Raw genomic sequence first — 14106 nt, 5'->3', positions numbered from 1 at the left:
GTCAAAGAAGATGATGAGCAAACTATGGCACGTTTCTTGAATGGACTCAATCACCCTATCAAGAAGATTGCCGACTTCCAACCATACTCAAACCTCATCGAGCTAGTGCACCAAGCAACCAAAGAGGAACGGCAAGTACAAGACGACTCCAAGTATGCCAAGTTCTCATCCAAGTCCTACGGCTTCTCCAGCACCCAAGCTTCAACGACTCCAACACCTTCTACCTCAACCAAACCATCTACAAGCAACGGCGACAAGTCAAGTTACAAGAAAGCTTCGACAAGCTCAAGTCGGCCTCCTACTACAAGCAACTACAAGCCGAAAGCTTCATCATCATCTACTACAACCGATGAGACCATCAAGACAAGTTCCATCAAACGCTTCACATGCGGAAGCTGAGGCCACAAGTATTTCGAGTGCACAAACAAGCGCACCATGATCCTCAACGACAACGGAACCTATGACTCAATGAGTGAAGGAGAAGTGGAAGCCCTTGAGCAAGTGGCCATGCACCGCCAAGTGAACAACGAAGAAGAAGATGATCAAGTCTTTTGTGATGAAGATTCAAGTCCCGCTCTTGTTGTCTCCAAGGTCTTGACTCTTCAACATCAACAAGACGAAGATCAAAGATGCCATATCTTCCACACCAAGGCCGGAATCAATGGAAGGTCCGTCAAGGTCATCATCGATGGAGGGAGTTGCCATAACCTCGCAAGTGAAGAACTTTGCTCCAAACTCCAATTGGCCAAGATGAAGCACCCGCACCCTTACAAGGTTCAATGGCTAAGCGAGAACGGCACCATCCAAGTCGAGCATAGGGTACAAGTCTCTTTCAAGATCGGAGCTTATGAAGACACTTTGGAGTGTGATGTCCTTCCGATGACCGTGTGCCACCTCCTTCTTGGACGACCATGGCAATTTGACCGAGGTGTCATCCACAACGGGCGCACAAACCAATATAGCTTCAATATGAAAGGGAAGGAGTTTGTGCTACGACCTATGTCTCCAAGCCAAGTGCTCGCCGACAAGCAAGCCACCCATCGTGAAGAGAATAGTGAGAGAGTGAGCCACCAAAAAGAGAGTGAGCGCCACAAGCCCAAATTGAGTGCCTCCACGATGAGCGACAAGAAAAACTTAGTCCTCTTTGCCACCAAACGTGATATGAGAGAAGTGTGTGAGAACCCATCGAGTGTCCTACACTATGTCCTATTGTGCAAGGACGAGGCACCAAAAACTAACACCTCTCACAATCTACCATTGGTGTTATCTTCTTTATTGCAGGAATTCCACGATGTTTTCCCCGATGAGCTACCTCCGGGTCTACCTCCTCTACGAGGCATTGAGCACCGAATCGACCTCATCCCCGGAGCACCTCTACCTAACAAGGCACCATACCGTGTCAACCCCGAAGAAACCAAAGAAATACAAAGGCAAGTAAAGCATCTCATAGACCATGGACATGTGCGTGAAAGTTTGAGTCCTTGTGCCGTACCGTTCATTCTTGTGCCAAAACGAGACGGTAGCTTTCGCATGTGTTCCGATTGTAGACCTATCAATGCTATCACCGTTCACTATAGCTAGCCCATTCCACGCCTTGATGATATGCTTGATGAACTTAGCGGTGCCACTATATTTTCCAAAATTGATCTTAAAAGTGGTTACTATCAAATCCGCATATGTAACGCCCCAAGACCGATGCTCCAGATGTCTTCCTTGTTTGGCGACTCAGCTGCTTTATTTATTTGTTTGTTGCATCTCATCTCATAGCATCATGCGCATTGCATTTGCATGTTTTCATAAAAATTGCACCCGTTTGTAGTTGCCGCGTTCCCCCTTGCTTTCGTGACCGTTCCGAGACCAACCTTGTTCTTCGTTTTTCCCTCTTGCTTAAATCGAAGTCTCTCTGTACAGTGCACAGACCCCCCTCATGTGCGTGTCTGAAACATACTCGAACCCGACCCGGGCAGTCATGACCGTTGGATTCGGATCATCCCCAAACATCTATAAGACATCTCTGTTTTATTATTTAGACTTCCTACCTATTTTTTTCCAGCCGTCAGATTTTGATCGTAGGGACGAGCTAGCCCCTACCCAAAAATCAACCTACTATTTATAATCAGCCTAAACCCTAGGGAGCCTGTTCGGTCGCGCCGCCGCCGCCTCCCACCTCGGGATCCCTCCAAATACCATCTGCCCAATCCTCTCGCGCAGCCACTTCCAGCCAACCAACCCGTGCAGCCCCCATCGTCGATCTGGACCATCCGATCCAGAACGAATGGCCCTCATCGTCCCAGTTCATCCCACCGAGGCCTGGATCAAGCTGCCCCGCAAGGCCCGAGCGCCTCGTTCCCTCCTCCCGTGCCTCGATCTGGTATGGATCGAAAGCAGCACCGCCCTGCGCCAGCCTCCGGAGCATTGTCCGCCCCGGCAACCTCGACGTCGAGCTCCAGTAGGAACTGCTTCGCGCGCCCCTGTGCCCGCGAGCGTCTGAGGCTGCGCCCTCCTCCTCGTCTAGCCCCTCCACCTCACCGACCAGCAGATGAGCCCCGTCGCGCCCTCTCCTTCCCCTGTTTTCCTCCTCTCTGTATCTCATCTCTCTCTCCCGTTCTCTCTGTATCAGGATGCAACCACCAGGAACCGCTCGTCCGCCTCGGGTCCTCCCAGATCAGGACCGTCCCGGCCTTCCCCGCACCTCCTAACGCCCAGCGCCGCTCGCCTCCGTCCGCCAAGCCTCTGCGCCGCCGTGCCTTCTTCCTCTGCTTCTGCATCGAGCAGGAGGAGGACGCCCCTACCTCTCCCTCGAGCCGTTCGAGCAGCAGGAGCCCGCTCGTCCCGAGCGTTGACCGCACCTCTAGCGGTCTCCAAGGCCTAGCACCCCTTCCAGCCTCCCTCTCCACCAAACCGGGCCGAAGCCCATGGGTGAGGCCACACCCCCGCGCCCCTCTATTTTTTTCCGCCGATTGGGCCAACCAGATTCAACCTGTTGTGTATTTTTTCATGCTGCTGCGATTTAGCTATTTTTTCTAGAGAGTGTCATTTTACAGAAAAACCCTCCATGTTCATGCATATAATAACTTCAGAACCGTGCATCATATGTAAATAATTTATATGTGAAAAATGCTTAGTTTTTCATCTAGTTTCATAATCTGCCACTCTAACCCATGTTTAAAATGTTTAAACTTGCTGTTTATTTAATTTTGCATAAATGCCATGTTAAAATGATTTATTTCATAACTAATTAACCGTAGCTCCATTTTAAATAAACTTTATATGTAAATGGGGTAGAAAAATGCCTAGTATAACATGGTGCATTTTATTTTGCTGTTTAACAAAATTAAGATTGTGTTTAGGGCAGAACAGTATCAAATCTAAAATATGGACATGAGGATTTTCCGGAATTGTTGTTTGTTGTTCCGGCCTCATTTAAACTTGCCTAAATAGTTAGTTTACTTATGCTTCACCTCTTGCCATGTTAAACAACATTTAAGATTGATGAGTACCATAAACGAGACCGAACTAAATGATGGAATGTGGTGTTTTGTCAATATGCAACTCGTTGCATATTGAGCTCCACTTAATTTGTAGTATTTTTTGTGCACTTTGCCATGCCATGCCTCATTAAATCAGACATGCGTCATGCTTGTTTGTGCATCATGCCATGCTTATGCTTGTGTGTTTACCATGTTGCTTGCTTCTTTCCGGTTTGCTTCTCTCGTTAGCTTCGGTTTCGTTCCGGAGTTGTGACGATTCGTTCGACTACATCCGCTTGTCTTCTTCATGGACTCGTTCTTCTTCCTTACGGGATTTCAGGCAAGATGACCATACCCTCGAAATCACTTCTATCTTTGCTTGCTAGTTCTTCGCTCTATTGCTATGCTGCGCTACCTACCACTTGCTATATCATGCCTCCCATGTTGCCATGTCAAGCCTCTAACCATCCTTTCCTAGCAAACCGTTGTTTGGCTATGTTACCGCTTTGCTCAGCCCCTCTTATAGCGTTGCTAGTTGCAGGTGAAGATGAAGTTTGTTCCTTGTTGGAACATGGATATTTTTGGGATATCACAATATCTCTTATTTAATTAATGCATCTATATACTTGGTAAAGGGTGGAAGGCTCGGCCTTATGCCTGGTGTTTTGTTCCACTCTTGCCGCCCTAGTTTCCGTCATACCGGTGTTATGTTCCTTGATTTTGCGTTCCTTACGCGGTTGGGTGATTTATGGGACCCCCTTGACAGTTCGCTTTGAATAAAACTCCTCCAGCAAGGCCCAACCTTGGTTTTAACATTTGCCACCTAAGCCTTTTCCCTTGGGTTCTGCAGACTCAAGGGTCATCTTTATTTTAAACCCCTGGGCCAGTGCTCCTCTGAGTGTTGGTCCAACCTGTCAGCCGCCTGTGGCCACCAGGGGCAACTCTGGGCTCGCCTACCGGAAGTTTGGACAATCCGGTGTGCCCTGAGAACGAGATATGTGCAGCTCCTATCAGGATTTGTCAGCACATTCGGGCGGCTTTGCTGGTCTTGTTGTACCATTGTTGAAATGTCTTGTAAACCGGGATTCCGAGACTGATCGGGTCATCCCGGGAGAAGGAATATCCTTCGTTGACCGTGAGAGCTTGTGATGAGCTAAGTTGGGACACCCCTGCAGGGTATTATCTTTCGAAAGCCGTGCCCGCGGTTATGTGGCAGATGGGAATTTGTTAATGTCCGGTTGTAGAGAACTTGTCACTTGACTTAATTAAAATACATCAACCGCGTGTGTAGCCGTGATGGTCTCTTTTCGGCGGAGCCCGGGAAGTGAACACGGTTTGGGTTATGTTTGATGTAAGTAGGAGTTTAGGATCACTTCTTGATCATTACTAGTTGACGACCGTTCCGTTGCTTCTCTTCTCGCTCTTATTTGCATATGTTAGCCACCATACATGCTTAGTGCTTGCTGCAACTCCACCTCACTACCCTTTCCTTCCTATAAGCTTAAATAGTCTTGATCTCGCGGGTGTGAGATTGCTGAGTCCTCGTGAATCACTAGATACTTCCAAACAGTTGCAGGTGCCGATGATACCAGTGCAGGCGACGTAACCGAGCTCAAGTGGGAGTTCGACGAGGAACTTGGTCGTTACTATGTTTCGTTTCCTGATGATCCGTAGTGGAGCCCAGTTGGGACGATCGGGGATCTAGCATTTGGGGTTGTCTTCTTTTATTTTGGTTCCGTAGTCGGACCTTGATTGTATTCTGGATGATGTATGTTTAACTTGTTAATTGTGTGAAGTGGCGATTGTAAGTCAACTCTCTTTATCCAATTCTTGTTCATTACATGGGATTGTGTGAAGATGACCCTTCTTGCGACAAAACCTACAATGCAGTTATGCCTCTAAGTCGTGCCTTGGCACGTGAGAGATATAGCCGCATTGTGGGTGTTACAAGTTGGTAATCAGAGCCATCCCTGACTTAGGAGCCCCCCTGCTTGATCGAATCGCTGGCGTTGTTGAGTCTAGAAAAAAAATGTTTTGAGTCTTAGGATTATATATATCGGAGAGTAGGATTCTTTTTACTCCTCAGTCCCTACGTTGCTCTGGTGAGGTCTCCTGACGTAGAAGTTTTGCTTTCCTCTCCTCAAATTTCACAAAAAAAAAATTTAGGATCACGCGGGTATCTTGGAATCGTTCCGATGGTTTTGTGCCGAGAACATTGTTCTTGGTGCCTCCTGACATTTAGGGGTTGTGGCAGTGTCCCGGGGAGTTGAGCTCCGAGGTGCTGTCGTCACAATTTTATCGTTGCAGTTCTGGAATACCTGACTTTCGCCGACATCGAAAATCTCTTTTATGAAGTTGTTGGTGAGATCACCTCGACGCCACCCAGTACTGGGGCGGGAGTTCGGGAGTATTGCCATAACTCGTATAACGGATGCTTTTCGAAGGTTCAGGTACACGATTTCCGAAGATTTCTTGGTTATGTGTTGACGGATGGATACAGCTGGATCTAGGGATTGTTAGTTTGGGTGATATATTTTGTGTCCCCTGTATCCCCAACACCTGATTGCATAACCAGAAAGTTTCGGGAGTTTTATAGGTGGGAATTCAAGTAGCTCCTAGAATATCTTTTCGACAGATGTATGATTTGAGATTGGGGTCCAACGTCTAGTGGTTCGCTTTTCACGGTCGATTTACAGTGGTTGCGAGGCGTCTTAAAGAATCCTTGGCTATGCCGATTCGGGGACGTCTTGTTTGTCATTCGTGACGTCCGCTATACGTCGTGCCCGTGGGGCCTCATCACGAACACTTTGGGCGAAATCTCTATCATATGTTTGTTTCCGGCTTATTCTGCGAGCCAATCCTTTGTTTTGTTTTAAGTTGTGGTATTCGAGTTGCTTCATTGTCAGGTGTTGATTCCCTACCTTTTCTAAGTGGTGTTCTCATTATTCCTATGTGGATACTAATCCTTCTTGATCATCGAGATTGCCATCTTAATTCTATTTCCAACCGGTGTGTTTCTCTTCGAGATGATCCCATCATTCTCCCCATCCTCAAGATCAATTCTAAGTTTTCTCAACGGTGTTTATTCCATATGCCCCAAGTTGCCTTTGTTTTTCCCGCTCTCCCACCCTCTTTCTTCAAGGATTCAGATTTCTTAATCATGTATCCTTTTATTTGTGAGAAGTCTCTTCAGTCTTTTCTTTCAATGTTTTACCCAGTGTTTCTTATGAAGATACTAACAGAGCTTCAAGTCCATCATTCTTCATTCTTTTTATTCTCCGGTGGATCCAATTCAAGCTTTCTGTGTTGATCATATTCCTTTTCTCGTTTCAAATGTTTTCTCATGCCGGTGCACCTCTTAATCATCCACCTCTTGCTATTCATGTTTATCTGGAGTGCTGAAGATATCCCAGAAGATTCAAGTTTCTATTCGTAATCCTTTCTAGCTATTTCGAGGTCTTACCTTATTCTAGCCATTTAATTCAACCGATGCAATCTCCCTTTCAAGTAATCGATCAATGATGTATCTTTTGAGTGGGCCCTAACCCACAGGTCTTTTCCCAGGATCTTACCTGACTCTTCTAATTTTCCCGGAGCTATTCCCAAATTCTTTTCAAAGTTTGACGTAAGAATGAATTATCATCAGTCAAATGTCTTTCTCCAAGATCTTTCAAATTCTTTGCATTGTTGGTTCAACCTTTCTAATTTTCATCCCGGAGTATCTCAACAATTCATGGTGATTCTCATCATCATTCTCAACATGTGAAGACCGAAGAAGAATTGCTCTTGAATCTTGGTCCGTTCTCTTGAAGTTTCATGGTTGTAGCTTCATGCCATCCTCTCATAATTGTTTTCGATTGCGAGAATTCTTTTCACCCATCCGGAGAAATTCAGGAGTCTTTTCATTTTGACTCTCCGGAGCCCATCATCTCAGAATTACTCATTCTCAGCTTTCAGATCTTATTCTCCAAATCTTACCGGTGCATCGTTCAAATATCCGCTAATTAGTTCATGATCTCTTCATTCTCATGTATCTAAAGTCTGTCAAGTATCTTTATTCGTTTTCTAATGCTTCCCAGTGAATTGTGCCTTTGCTACTTTCATTTCCGATTCTTACGGTGGTTCGTTCAAGAATTCTCTTCCTTGGTTATCATATCAATTCGTTCGTTCTTTCCAAATCCTACCGGCGGATCATTGAAGACTTTTCTCAAGTTTGCGCTATATCTATCTTAATCCCTTCTACGAGAATAAGTAGTATGCCAAATCCGTTGCTTGTCATCAATATAAATTGATGAAGGATACGAATAACATAATTCTTGTTCTTGTTTCATCCAAGTGATTAATTCCTTATTCCGGAGATTCATCAAAATTCTTGATCTCATTTGTCCATTTTCCTTTTCCGAAGTTCCTAGCTTTTTCGCATTATCTCGTCGCGAAGCTACATCTAAATCATTGCAAGGCTTCACCTTGTGTTGTCAACTTCTCTTTCTTTCTATCATCCTTTTTTTTACCGGAGTTCTTCATGGAGGCTCTACATGGTGCTTCGTCAAGGATTCCTTTCATTCTTCAATTGTTCTTCAAGATTTCTCTCGGAGTCAAGATCCGTCAAGCTATACTCTAAAATAAACATGGTGCTAAACACATGTTTGTTTTGAGGAGTTCAAGCATTCTTCATCTTGCATTCCGAAGTACAATTCTTTCTCTCTTATCTTTTGAGGTGCTGTTATGTCATTCTTGATAATTTTCTTCATGTTTCATGATTCACAAGTTGTCAAGAATGAGATATTTAAACCCATCATATTTTTTTCGTCCATGAATTGTTTCAACCCATAATAATCTCTTTGTTGGAGTTATCTTGGTATAGATTTCACTTAAAGCCTTCTCGAAGGAATGTTGCTAATTGTGGTGTCTATCAATGATCCAAGTTTTCTCCTATCCTCTCGGTGAGAGAAGTTTTCAGCTCTTCGTTGATCTCAAGCAAGCAATTGTTTTCGTTAGTGGCAGAATTTCACCTCAAGTTTTGAGATGTCTCCATAAGCCCATGAAGATCATATCCTTTCTTTGTTGATTTTTCAACAACTCCGTTCTATCCTTCTTTTAAGGATGCTCTCTCAAATTCACTTAAGGTAGAACATGTTGTTTTCTTCTCCATTCTTTATTCCAAGGTTCTATCTTCTATTCTTTCTTACGGAGGCATTGTGATGTTGCTCTTTTCACTCATCATCTCGAATTGTGAGGACCATGTTCTTTTGGTGCTTATCCATTCAACCGGAGTGGCGTGTCCTCTTTTCAAGTATCCTCTCATCTTGTCAAGATCATGTTCAATTCCTTCCATTTACAGCCGGAATGCTGCCCAAATTATATCACTCTTATTCCTTCTCTATCTTGTTTTAACCAGAGTGTTGTGTTCTTTTCATCAAGTTTTGCTCCCCTTTTCAATCGAAGTGCTGCCCAAATTCGTTCTTTCGCATTCCTTGCTTCTCTTTTCGACCGGAGTGGTTTTAAATTCTTTTGTGACCCTTGAGTTCTTGTTCCATGTCATTCGACCTATAAGGTTCCCGTAATGTTCCTTGCCCAACGGAGTGTTTTCATTTTGTTCATCTCCATGGTATTCTTTCTTTCAATTTTGCCAACCTCTCTAGGTTCGTTCGTTTCACTCTTTTGTCAAAGAAGCAACTTTGTTTTACCTCTTCCCCTTCCATTTTTCTCCGATGCCATCCTAGATCCCGGGACGAGATCCTCTTGTAGTGGTGGAGTGTTGTAACGCCCCAAGACCGACGCTCCAGATGTCTTCCTTGTTTTGCGAGTCAGCTGCGTTATTTATTTGTTTGTTGCATCTCATCTCATAGCATCATGCGCATTGCATTTGCATGTTTTCATAAAACTTGCACCCGTTCGTAGTTGCCGCGTTCCCCCTTGCTTTCGTGACCGTTCCGAGACCAACCTTGTTCTTCGTTTTTCCCTCTTGCTTAAAACTGAAGTCTCTCTGTACAGTGCACAGACCCCCCTCATGTGCGCGTCCAAAACATACTCGAACCCGACCCGGGCAGTCATCACCATTGGATTCGGATCATCCCCAAACATCTATAGGACATCTCTGTTTTATTATTTGGAGTTCCTACCTATTTTTTCCCAGCCGTCCGATTTTGATCGTAGGGACGAGCTAGCCCCTACCCAAAAATCAACCTACTATTTATAATCGGCCTAAACCCTAGGGAGCCTGTTCGGTCGCGCCGCCGCCGCGTCCCACCTCGGGATCCCTCGAAATACAATCTGTCCAATCCTCTCACGCAGCCACTTCTAGCCAACCAACCCGTGAAGCCCCCACCGTCGATCTGGACCGTGGATCCAGAACGAATGGCCCTCATCGTCCCAGTTCATCCCACCGAGGCCTGGATCCAGCTGCCCCGCAAGGCCCGAGCGCCTCATTCCCTCCTCCCGTGCCTCGATCCGGTATGGATCAGAAGCAGCACCGCCCTGCGCCAGCCTCCGGAGCGCCGTCCGCCCCGGCAACCTCGACGTCGAGCTCCGGTAGGAACTGCTTTGCGCGCCCCTGTGCCCACGAGCGTCTGAGGCTGCGCCCTCCTCCTCGTCCAGCCCCTCCACCTCGCCGACCAGCAGATAAGCCCCGTTGCGCCCTCTCCTTCCCCTGTTTTCCTCCTCTCTGTATCTCATCTCTCTCTCCCATTCTCTCTGTATCAGGATGCAACCACCAGGAACCGCTCGTCCGCCTCGGGTCCTCCCAGATCGGGACCGTCCCGGCCTTCCCCGCACCTCCTGACGCCCAGCGCCGCTTGCCTCCGTCCGCCAAGCCTCTGCGCCACCGTGCCTTCTTCCTCTGCTTCTGCATCAAGCAGGAGAAGGACGCCCCTGCCTCTCCCTCAAGTCATTCGAGCAGCAGGAGCCCGCTCGTCCCGAGCGTTGACCGCGCCTCTAGCAGTCTCCAAAGCCCAGCGCCCCTTCCAGCCTCCCTCTCCACCGAACCGGGCCGAAGCCCGTGGGTGAGGCCACACCCCAGCGCCCCTCTGTTTTTTTCTGCCGATTGGGCCAACTAGATTCAGCCCGTTGTGTATTTTTTCATGCTGCTGCGATTTAGCTATTTTTTCGAGAGAGTGCCGTTTTACAGAAAAACCCTCCATGTTCATGCATATAATAACTTCAGAACCGTGCATCATATGTAAATAATTTATATATGAAAAATGCATAGTTTTTCATCTAGTTTCATAATCTGCCACTCTCATCCATGTTTAAAATGTTTAAACTTGCTGTCTGTTTAATTTTGCATAAATGCCATGTTAAAATGATTTTTTTCGTAACTAATTAACCATAGCTCCATTTTAAATAAACTTTATACGTAAATGGGGTAAAAAAATGCCTAGTATAACATGGTGCATTTTATTTTGCTGTTTAACAACATTAAAATTGTGTTTAGGGCAGAACAGTACAAAATCTAAAATATGGACATGAGGATTTTCCGGAATTGTTGTTTGTTTTCCGGCCTCATTTAAACTTGCTTAAATAGTTAGTTTACTTATGCTTCACCTCTTGCCATGTTAAAAAACATTTAATATTGATGAGTACCATAAACGAGAGCGAACTAAATGATTGAATGTGGTGTTTTGTCAATATGCAACTCGTCGCATATTGAGCTCCACTTAATTTGTAGTATTGTTTGTGGACTTTGCCATGCCGTGCCTCATTAAATCGGACATGCATCATGCTTGTTTGTGCATCATGCCATGCTTATGCTTGTGTGTTTACCATGTTGCTTGCTTCTTTCCGGTTTGCTTCTCTCGTTAGCTTCAGTTTCGTTCCGGAGTTGTGACGATTCGTTCGACTACATCAGTTTGTCTTCTTCATGGACTCGTTCTTCTTCCTTACGGGATTTCAGGCAAGATGACCATACCCTCAAAATCACTTCTATCTTTGCTTGCTAGTTGTTCGCTCTATTGCTATGCTGCGCTACCTACCACTTGCTATATCATGCCTCCCATGTTGCCATGTCAAGCCTCTAACCATCCTTTCCTAGCAAACCGTTGTTTGGCTATGTTACCGCTTTGCTCAGCCCCTCTTATAGCGTTGCTAGTTGCAGGTGAAGATGAAGTTTGTTCCTTGTTGGAACATGGATATTTTTGGGATATCACAATATCTCTTATTTAATTAATGCATCTATATACTTGGTAAAGGGTGGAAGGCTCGGCCTTATGCCTAGTGTTTTGTTCCACTCTTGCCGCCCTAGTTTCCGTCATACCGGTGTTATGGTCCTTGATTTTGTGTTCCTTACGCGGTTGGGTGATTTATGGGACCCCCTTGACAGTTCGCTTTGAATAAAACTCCTCCAGCAAGGCCCAACCTTGGTTTTAACATTTGCCACCAAAGCCTTTTCCCTTGGGTTCTGCAAACTCAAGGGTCATCTTTATTTTAAACCCCCGGGCCAGTGCTCCTCTGAGTGTTGGTCCAACCTGTCAGCCGCCGGTGGCCACCAGGGGCAACTCTGGGCTCGCCTACCGGAAGTTTGGACAATCCGGTGTGCCCTGAGAATGAGATATGTGCAGCTCCTATCAGGATTTGTCGGCACATTCGGGCGGCTTTGCTGGTCTTGTTTTACCATTGTCGAAATGTCTTGTAAACCGGGATTCCGAGACTGATCGGGTCTTCCCGGGAGAAGGAATATCCTTCGTTGACCGTGAGAGCTTGTGATGGGCTAAGTTGGGTCACCCCTGTAGGGTATTATCTTTCGAAAGCCGTGCCCGCGGTAATGTGGCAGATGGGAGTTTGTTAATGTCGGGTTGTAGAGAACTTGTCACTTGACTTAATTAAAATACATCAACCGCGTGTGTAGCTGTGATGGTCTCTTTTCGGCAGAGCCCGGGAAGTGAACATGGTTTGTGTTATGTTTGACGTAAGTAGGAGTTCAGGATCACTTCTTGATCATTACTAGTTGACGACCGTTCCGTTGCTTCTCTTCTCGCTCTTATTTGCGTATGTTAGCCACCATACATGCTTAGTGCTTGCTGCAGCTCCACCTCACTACCCTTTCCTTCCTATAAGCTTAAATAGTCTTGATCTCGCGGGTGTGAGATTGCTGAGTCCTCGTGACTCACCAGATACTTCCAAACAGTTTCAGGTGCCGATGATACCAGTGCAGGCGACGCAACCGAGCTCAAGTGGGAGTTCGATGAGGAACTTGGTCGTTACGATGTTTCCAACTCTCTTTATCCCATTCTTGTTCATTACATGGGATTGTGTGAAGATGACCCTTCTTGTGACAAAACCTACAATGCAGTTATGCCTCTAAGTCGTGCCTCGACACGTGAGAGATATAGCCACATCGTGGGTGTTACAGCATACAAGAGGGTGATGAATGGAAAACTGCTTTCAAAACAAAGTTTGGTCTATATGAGTGGTTAGTCATGCCTATGGGTTTATCGGAAGCACCCGGTACTTTCATGCGTCTCAGGCATTATATGTTTCGCCCTTACATTGGTGAATTTGTTGTTGTCTACTTTGATGATATCCTTGTGTTTAGCAAATCTCTCAAAGAGCATGTCACCCACCTTCGCACCGTGCTACAGACTCTTCGAAAAGAGCAACTTTATGCTAATATGGAAAAATGCCTCTTTGGTGTTGATAAGCTTGTTTTCTTGGGTATTGTAGTCTCTTCTAAGGGTGTTCTTGTTGATGAATCTAAGATAAATGCTATTAAAACTTGGCCCCAACCAACCAATTTGCAACAAGTTCGTAGGTTTCTTGGTTTAGCCGGTTTCTACCGTAGATTTGTGAAGGATTTTAGCACCATTGCTTCACCTTTGCATGCTTTGAGTAAGAAAAATGCACCGTTTGTTTGGGGAACATCCCAAGATATTGCTTTCAATGAGCTTAAGAATTTGCTTACTCATGCTCCCGTGCTTGCTTTATCCAACTTCGACAAACCTTTTGAAATTCATTGCGATGCTAGTGGTAATGGCATAGGAGGTGTGTTGACGCAAGAGAAGCGCCCCATAGCATACTTTAGTGAGAAACTTTCCGGCGCGCAACTCAATTATCCCATCTATGACAAAGAGCTATATGCTTTAGTGCGAGTTTTGCGTGAATGGTAACATTACCTCCGCCCTCATGAGTTCATCATCCATACCAATCATGAAACGCTTAAATATCTTAAGGGTCAAACTAAGTTGAACAAGCGTCATGCTAAGTGGAGTGAATTTATTGAGTCTTTTCCTTATGTCATCAAGTATATTAAAGGTAAGGAAAATGTTGTGGTGGATGCGCTTTCCCATATATGCATGCTTGTTACTCAACTTGAATTGAATGTCATTGGTTTTGAGCACATAAAAGACTTATATGAGCATGATCCTACTTTTGCCATTCCTTATGCTAAAAGTTTGACGCATATATCTTGGGAACGCTATTACATCAAAGATGGATATCTTATGAGAGCTAACAAACTTTGCATCCCCGAGTCTACTCATCTTTTGTTACTTTTGCAAGAATATCATGGAGGAGGAGTCATGGGTCACTTTGGACGCAACAAGACATTTGCTACGCTCTCCAAGAACTACTTTTGGCCCAAGATGTTTCACGACGTCAACCGCTACACCAACCGATGCTCTACATGTCGCAAAGCTAAGTCTAA

This window comes from Aegilops tauschii, chromosome 6 (genome assembly GCF_002575655.3).
Source record: "Aegilops tauschii subsp. strangulata cultivar AL8/78 chromosome 6, Aet v6.0, whole genome shotgun sequence".
NCBI lineage: Eukaryota > Viridiplantae > Streptophyta > Magnoliopsida > Poales > Poaceae > Aegilops > Aegilops tauschii.
This window is presented reverse-complemented; position numbering follows the sequence as displayed.